This window comes from Varroa destructor, unplaced genomic scaffold (genome assembly GCF_002443255.2).
Source record: "Varroa destructor unplaced genomic scaffold, Vdes_3.0 BEIS01000004.1, whole genome shotgun sequence".
In the NCBI taxonomy this organism is placed as follows: Eukaryota; Metazoa; Arthropoda; class Arachnida; order Mesostigmata; family Varroidae; genus Varroa; species Varroa destructor.
This window is the reverse complement of record NW_019211457.1, coordinates 29,581,956-29,589,956: the sequence shown is the minus strand read 5'-3', so window position 1 is coordinate 29,589,956 and position 8,001 is coordinate 29,581,956. Positions and strand designations below refer to the sequence as shown.

At 41.0% G+C, this 8,001-nt stretch overlaps 1 long non-coding RNA gene across 1 annotated transcript; it reads left to right on the top strand.

The window, feature by feature from the left end:
• The first annotated feature begins 414 nt into the window (after positions 1–414).
• On the top strand, positions 415–7,104 carry LOC147756064 (uncharacterized). Its single transcript, XR_015326994.1, has 4 exons — positions 415–534; positions 1,654–1,889; positions 2,479–3,151; positions 6,581–7,104. It is a non-coding gene; the product is annotated as an uncharacterized LOC147756064 (long non-coding RNA).
• The last annotated feature ends 897 nt before the right edge of the window (positions 7,105–8,001 follow it).

Here is an 8,001-nt window from a genome sequence, read left to right as displayed (position 1 = left end):
AAAAACAATAACTTAGCTATGAGCTGTGTCCTAGCTAAAAATACATATTGAATGCGAATACATATTTACAAAGTAGGTCCGGGTGCGTCGTAACAATACGATATAATTATACAAATTTCAAATATAAATTGTCACCGTTCATCCGCAAGTGTTACAAAGGTGTCATTTTTATACACACTCATAATGCGCTCGTATAATTATCATAATCAGGAAGGGATTTCATTTGCTGCGTCCACCGATGGTCGATTTGGCAGCTCTGGACCTTGGCATTTTTGCCAGGGTGGAGCTATATGTAATAATATTGTACAAATTGGCTTAATTCAGTAAAAATATTTTAAACAAGAGAAACGTTCCACTTGCAAGAGTAATAACTAATTACTTGTTGAAGTCATTTGTTTGTTTTTTTTTCCAGAAGGACCAGCATATGATTGGGTCCTACATGTAGAAGAAGCATACACACCAAGGCGTACGTGGCCTATCTGGAACGTGCAGATTTGAGCTTACGCCCATAAGGCTTTGAGGCCGAGAGGTCAAGTGAGTCGTCATGCTTGTTTTTGTTAGAATAAAGATAAAATGCTACATGTGAAGCCAGTGTAAAATTTTGCGACAAAAACTTCTACTGGAAACGAATCATCATATTGCTATAAATAAGTGTCGCGAAGCAGGAACTAAATAGCGTACGCAGCAGTAAGGGCCGTCTGTAAGGAGCCATTTATTGTCGCCCTTAGCGGCAATCGCACAGCTTAGCACCAACACTGTAACCAACCCAGCAGAAAAGTCGCGACCAGGCTGAGTCGACTTGACGGTCCACCGTGAGGGCCTGAAGACTGAACCTTATGCACGCTCTCAATTTGAATTGTGCTCGTTAATTGTATTAAAATTGTCATTTATGCAACGACGCATCTAGGGATAAACTGTCTCGGTAGAACAGATGCAAGACACATCCATTATCTTAGAGACGAGTCGTTGCCGTGGTAGCCGTCGATATCAAAGTAGACACTCCGTATCTGGCGCTTTGTAAAAGCTGTTTATCACTGAAGCGCACGTACGTTAATTAGCGCCTAGTTCTACTGTTTTAGATGGCTGAGTTCCGCCAGAACAAAACCTTGCAATGCTATACCAAGCTTTGAGTTTTAAGTGTTCTTAATTTAGGGAAACGTGCCGCGTCATGTCCACTGGTCTAGCGAAAATTATCATATGCTTTAGCTGACCTTTAATACGTAGGGTTAGAAATAGTCCAGGTCTTTCGTAAGAACTTTACTCGAAACATCGGCAGCGGCAAACTGGCGAAGGCATTGCTAAGGAGCGTTATTGTCTTTCGTCAAAAACTACGAATGTAGTACCCATTGACGAGCCACAGACTTCACACGACATTCGTGTGATTACATATAGAAACGGCCTTTCGAAAAGGCTAATGGGACTCCGGCAGGCTCGTTGTCGCCGATATCAATAGGAATATTAATATTTATCTACTGCATAGTTGGCGACGCTGGGAGCCCCTATCAGCGGATATGATCAACTAAACATTTTACCTATGGTGAAACGTACACGTACGTGTTTCCTTTGAACACTTTCGTCGATAGATGCTGCCAGAAATTAAATTACAAATCAGAGAAGGAATGAGTGACCAGTCCTATTGTACTTCTCTTTCAGATCGAGTGAGTGCCTCGACAGGGGCGGCGTGTTTACTTTGGCGATTGAATTGTACTCGTATTCATGCAAAACTTGATTTCATTTCGTCGAAAAAATAGAAAATAGTCTGCCATAACTGACCAATTGAGAACGTTAAGGAAAGCTAGTTCATTGGTTTCCAAGTACGGATCCTGTGGAGCTTTGGATCGTTGTTCTGAAGCAAACAGCGTATGAAATAAATCGATCTGTTATAAAAGGTAGGCAAATAAATTTAGCGATGTAAGAGTTGTCGAAATCGGAATATGAAAATCCACAACAAAGCTAAGTCTACTCAGACGGCGAGTGCTCTGTGTTTCCTTTTCAAGAACCGTTGAAAACACCGTACAGTATAACGCTTCATTGAATTCAAGATTCAAAAAAATACTATTCAGTAAATTAATTATTGACGATCCTCACTCATCAATAGACGCGAGACGCTGCGTCTTTCATTGCACAGTGGCGCTAAAGTGATACGAAATACGAAGATAGAATGCGGCCGAAACTGAAATTAAGGCGGCTATTTAGAACAAGGGATTCCCACATAGAGAGAAAGAAATCCTATAAGTGTCAACTTTTAGTAAGTTTTTTTAATAGCAACATTTACGGTAACTCCATTTTATGGCCTACATCTACTGCTACCTAGCTGTACTTGTCATTTTCATCAAATCAGTTTTTGCGGCAAAAGGCGAACATCTTCCTTGAAAGCACCGCATATTATAGTACAAAAGTGTAGTACATGAGACACCAAGCGCGCAGACATTATACTGAAGGTATTTTTTTTTTGCTTTTTCCTTATTTTTTTTCCAGAGGACGCCTCCATTGTATCCACTTTACGTTAGATGTCTCGGCGTTCAGTGCTGTGTTAAAAGTCAGCAGTCGCTGCAGGATCTGTGTCACCATCGTTAGTCATGGCAGCAATGAAGACGGCCATTGCCTAGAAAGGTTGGCTGTGTACATATAAACCAGCATAAGACCATCTGCATAATATCCCTCGAAAGTCGCAGTTAGGCCAGAGTTAACGTGCCTATCTGCAAAGTTTGGCCAAGATTTAAGGAGCCATGATACACTGTTTTATGGCAGCGAAATCGTTCTGCCGGGAATACACGAGACCACCCCTGCCTACATTTCGTGCGATCGGCTTCACGTACAAAGGACACGCACACTTACAGGACTGAAAAAAGAATGGAGAGGACGCCAAGAAGGGCTCGCTGTACTTATTTGAGGCGCGAGCAACCCCAGCATGCCGTGGAGGGATAGAAGAAGAGGAGTGAAAAAATCAAAGAATATAGTCTGTTTGACTGCCTTTCATGCACATGTGGAGATATGTCAGTGGACCAATAGATGTCATCCCAAATACGAGGCAGGAAGATTGAGACCATATTTAGAAGTGGAAGTTCTTTTGAAACTGAACACATGGTTCCGGAAACGGCTCACATGGAAGTTCAGCAATTGTGAGAGGAAGTTTACTTGCAAACAAAAGGTGGGCGCACGAGTTAGCGTGGTATGCACCTAGATTACATGGAAAAAATTAGATCTATTAGAATAAGATAGAAGTGGTTCTTACTGTTCAACACGAAATCGCTTAGATACAAAATACGCTTGCTTTTTACTATCATTATCATGGCCCATTCATTCGCTTTGTCGCATTTTCGCCCACACAACAAACGTTACCTAGTTCTAATAATTTAAACATAACCTAAAAATGAGCTTATTGGTCCAAACCCGTGCTTTGCTAAAACTTCTTTTACGACAACTGCTGTCGAGACGCTCGATCTCCTGTGTCTTGCTACATTTACATTTATTGTTTATGTCAGATAGAGCCGCTAGATAGTTCGTTTACCTTTCTGCCATTACTTAGTTTTAGCAATTCAGTCACTTTGCTTTAATAATTCCATTACTTTGCTACGGTAACTCACTTACCCTGATTCAAATATTTAGCCACCTTGGTCCAGCTAACCCGTGACGCTATAGCGCATTTCCTACTTTTCCATGTCCATTATCCACTACAGTTGAGACGTTACTGTGCTATCGTAACGCCCTTGCGGTTATTTCTGTAGTTTTAGATAAAACTGATCTTTTTTTTTAAGTCCCACGTAAATACTAAGCTGGCAAAATACGATAAAAGCAAACAAGGTAAAAATGTAAATGATCCTTGAAACTTTCGAGTGGCATTTATGAAGCTAGACGTTGTATCTGGCTTCATGGCAGAAAAAGCACGAGAGAATCCGTTTCCTTCTGACAATGAATTTTTCACGATAACGATGAAAAGCTCGAGCAACTAAGCAACGTCGATGTTTCGCAAACGTTGTTAACAAAATTACGCAAAGAACTATCGTCTTTTTACGTCATTTACGTTAGAATCTAGTTTTCCGAGAGATATTTTCACTGTTGCCAAGAAATAATGTCGCACCGAAAGTTTCCATAGCACTAGCGTATTTGTATGACCGTGCTATTGCAGTCTTTAACTCAATGATTCATTGTATTGGCTGTTACCATAAATTGTTTGTGTAAGGTTTCCTTTTTTAGAAATTATTCTCAGCACACACGCACAAGGTATGTACGTTATAATGACTGATCACTTCAATCGTTGGCTTAATCAAAGCACTGCTCGCAGGTCCACCAGGTCCAGGTTTTCCAACACCCAGCTGTAAAATGGACCCCATTTCCTGCGAAACCCTCGCGCGGCATTTTATAGAAGAAAGCTTATGTCATACTTCATTATAACGTTAGTCGATTAGAAAAAGCATATTATTTAGACGACGGAATTGAAAATTCTCCGATGTAGTCAAGGTCAGATCAAACGACGATTCAAACAAATGTGAAATTAGAGAGTAGTGAGCAAATTCCGTAAATTGTGTTTAGTACGAAAGAAAAAAATCTTGTGGTACTAGGTTTCTAATATAAAACTTTCTATGAAACACTTCTAGCCGGGCCTAAAGCGTGGTTCTCGATATTCTTGGTGGCCTTTTTTTTCGAACTGTTGCTCACACCATCACCGTCGAAGTTCTTGTGTTAGGCTCATAGTTCCTTACTGGATTCATCACCGCTAGACGAGTTAGTTATCTTTTGTTCATATTTTAGCTGGTCTGTCGACTGATACGGCAGTTCATAGCGTCTAGACGTCAATTCGCGGCCGTTGGTGGCATACATCGTGTGTGTAAACTACTCAGCTGATTAAATGAGTGTTACGCTTTCTGTTCCCGTAAATAATTAAGACTTTCTATAGCTGCATGCGTGTTTCTAGTGAAACACACATTTAGCCACTATAAAGGACATCTTTTACTGCTGCGACGTAAGCGCGCGAGTAGAAGATGTCCAGGTACATGGTTCGCGTTAATATATTCGTTCGTTAGTAGAGAAGCAGGCAAACAATGTAGAGAAGGAACAATGATTCTAGGGAGTCTTTAGCTAGCGGAGAAGATCATTTTCTCCTTTACTACTAAAGATAATTTCTACTTACATTGAATCTCCCGTATAGGTCATTTGTAGCCTTGGGCTGCTGTTCCAGTTGGACGGGTCTTAAGTAGCATATTTCAAGGAATACGAGTTGCACCGGGTCAGTGTTTCATGTCGTTTGAAAGTTGAAATTTGGCAGTTGTAAAATATTAGAATGCCCTCATTCAGATTTTCTGAAAGCACTCTATAGATAGAGTGCTTGCAGGACGAGTAAAGGCTCTGCAAAGATTTGCTTCATTCCACGATTCTATTGCAATAAGGCACACTATGATGTCCCTAGAGAGACTGTGTTGTTTATGGTCAAAATACACTATTCGGAAGAATGATCCAACGATAATGTTTTTGTCGTCTTCTTCCCGGAAATTTCGATATGAAAAAATGTTTCTCGTTGTGAATATTGATGATATTGTTGCTGCAGCAGCAGCTCGGTAACCGTGATATTGCCCAGAAATTAAATATAGACCACCAAATAACTTTCGATCATTTGAAGGCACGATCGTAGTACCATCCGTGAAACGCAACACACACACGCGGCGGAATCGAACTATTTCTGCAGCGATTAGTCACGCTAATGAAAAGCGGATCACCTACGACAAAAATATGCAACAATATACATTACAATCTATGCTAAAGCCTAGCCTGACGCCAAAGACAATGACACTATGTCCTTAATGAAATTCGAAAGTTATTGCATGAAAAAAAATCAAGCAGAACCAATGAATGAGACAATACCGGATCACATACATCTTTACTTACCCGGTAAAAACTGAAAGAACTTTGATGGGAAACTTTCATGCATCCGTCGTATAGTTTGGATTTTGTACCGTAAGACTGTAGCATATGTCAATTTTTGCAGAACTCCCCTAAGGGGTCTTAATTTAGCTTCAATGGAGAAATGCAAACATCAAAGGTCACACAACCTTTGACCCAGAAAATGATGGGCCTCATGTTGTTAGCAGGAAAATAGAACCCAATACAATAGAAAATATAAGATCCATATTATTATGGAACGATTGACGATTGATTTAAATAATACAGCGTAGGTAGAAGCACATGTTTTCCACTAATAAAGGAACTGATATGAAGATGAGAGGAACTGATCTTCGCATTTTCATGTCGTATCATGTCTCTATTATATTCAAAAGGCGGGCTTATGAATAGACAAGCCTTCCGTTTTCACTCAATAATTAATGAACGGTTGTATAATATGGGCAATCTATCTGCAGGTACAGGTGCTGTTTTTTTGTGAATTAGTAATCGTCGGTAACGTAATCACAAGTTCATACGAACGAGTACGAAAATTCTGAGAAGTCACAGTATATTAAGGATAGATTCAAAGAACATCCCCCCCCCCCCCAACAACAACAACAACAACATAAACGGATACCAAAAATATTGCCATTAGTTAAGGCCGTCTTATAAACGGCAACATTTTTCTGTTTCGGTTTCACAGGACTGTAGAAAAGGTTTTGTGGAAGAGCGGCTGATTAATGGATAAGCGATTTGTCGAAAGTATCAAAACATTAAGGGACAACTACATTTTGGCGTACAACTTGGGCCAACGACCTGACTACGAGTACATGGCCAAGGACAGAGCAATAAAATCTCTCAGCTAGATAATGAGCCATCTTGACAGAAAAAGTAACTTGTGTGATCCTTGTCATACCATATGTAGGCACAGCTAGCAGCTATCATAGATCTTATAAAATTTACCGTAAGCTTGTGATGATGCCCATTCAGGAGTTTTCTATTGCATTTCGATTAAACTTGTTCCATTCCATCCACCTCCTCAGGTAGTCTTTTTTCATTGTTGTGATAGATTATCTCTTTATTCTCATTTCTTATCAAATAACAGATCGTAGGATGTTATTGATACCGCCCGATCAGTCCATATGCATTCATGTTATCTGCGTCCGCCTTGAACCCCGATTCGCTTTTGTCTCGTCCGCATTCCCTGAAACCTTAACACGGCCTCCGTTATGCCCCCACCTTAATAGATCACGCAGATTATGCAATAGCGGCCGCTTGCCCTCCTTCCGATCATTCCGGAATTGCTACACCACGACCTTAGTGCTATTATTACTAGTAGAAGTATTACCGAACGAAGAAAGTCGATGATGATGGAGCTTTTTTCTCCCGATCCCTCCTTGGAAACCTCTGTTGCTCGCACTGGCAAGCCACGACTGAGGTGGAACTGTTATTGCTGTATAACTATTATCGTAGCAACTTTGCGAGAATGAAAAATAAAGCACAACGGTAAGGCACAACGAACTAGACGTTTTTTTTTACCTAAGGCTTTTCATAGGACCGGTAACTTTGGCGGCGGGGCCAGAAGGGCCGTCCTGCACAATTAAGATCCCCAGCCTAATCGCCTGAGGAGCGAGTGCATACCCAGTTCTGTGCAGCAGGGTAGGCGCAGGTGGTACGTGTCTTGTGCCATATAGGCTAAGTTTCAGACATCGACGACAATTGCGATTTGCTTTAAAGTCCAGCTGTCCCTGCTCAAAATATATAGTGCAAAAGGAGAGCAAGGTTCAACGAGAAAGAGGTTGATATGGAGAAATTAGTAGAGAGTTGGGGCTCGATTTCTCAGCGGCGAAGAAAGTCGGAGTCGCCCCAGGATAGACTTTGCTGTAGTTTTCGTTGAAGTCCTAAAGCTCTGAGCGATTCTATGCTTGCGGCAGAACGTCTTGACCGAATTTGTCTATATTGCCGCTGCAGTACGGTGTAATAATACAATGGGCGTGTGGGGAGAAAAATAAGAGAACTAACTCAATTCGTAAGGAACATTAGATGTGGAGGGGTTCAAAAGGCGTAAGGGGAAACAGGTTTTCAAGAACGTAACCTTCTGTGTGGCACCGCTCTAACCCAGTT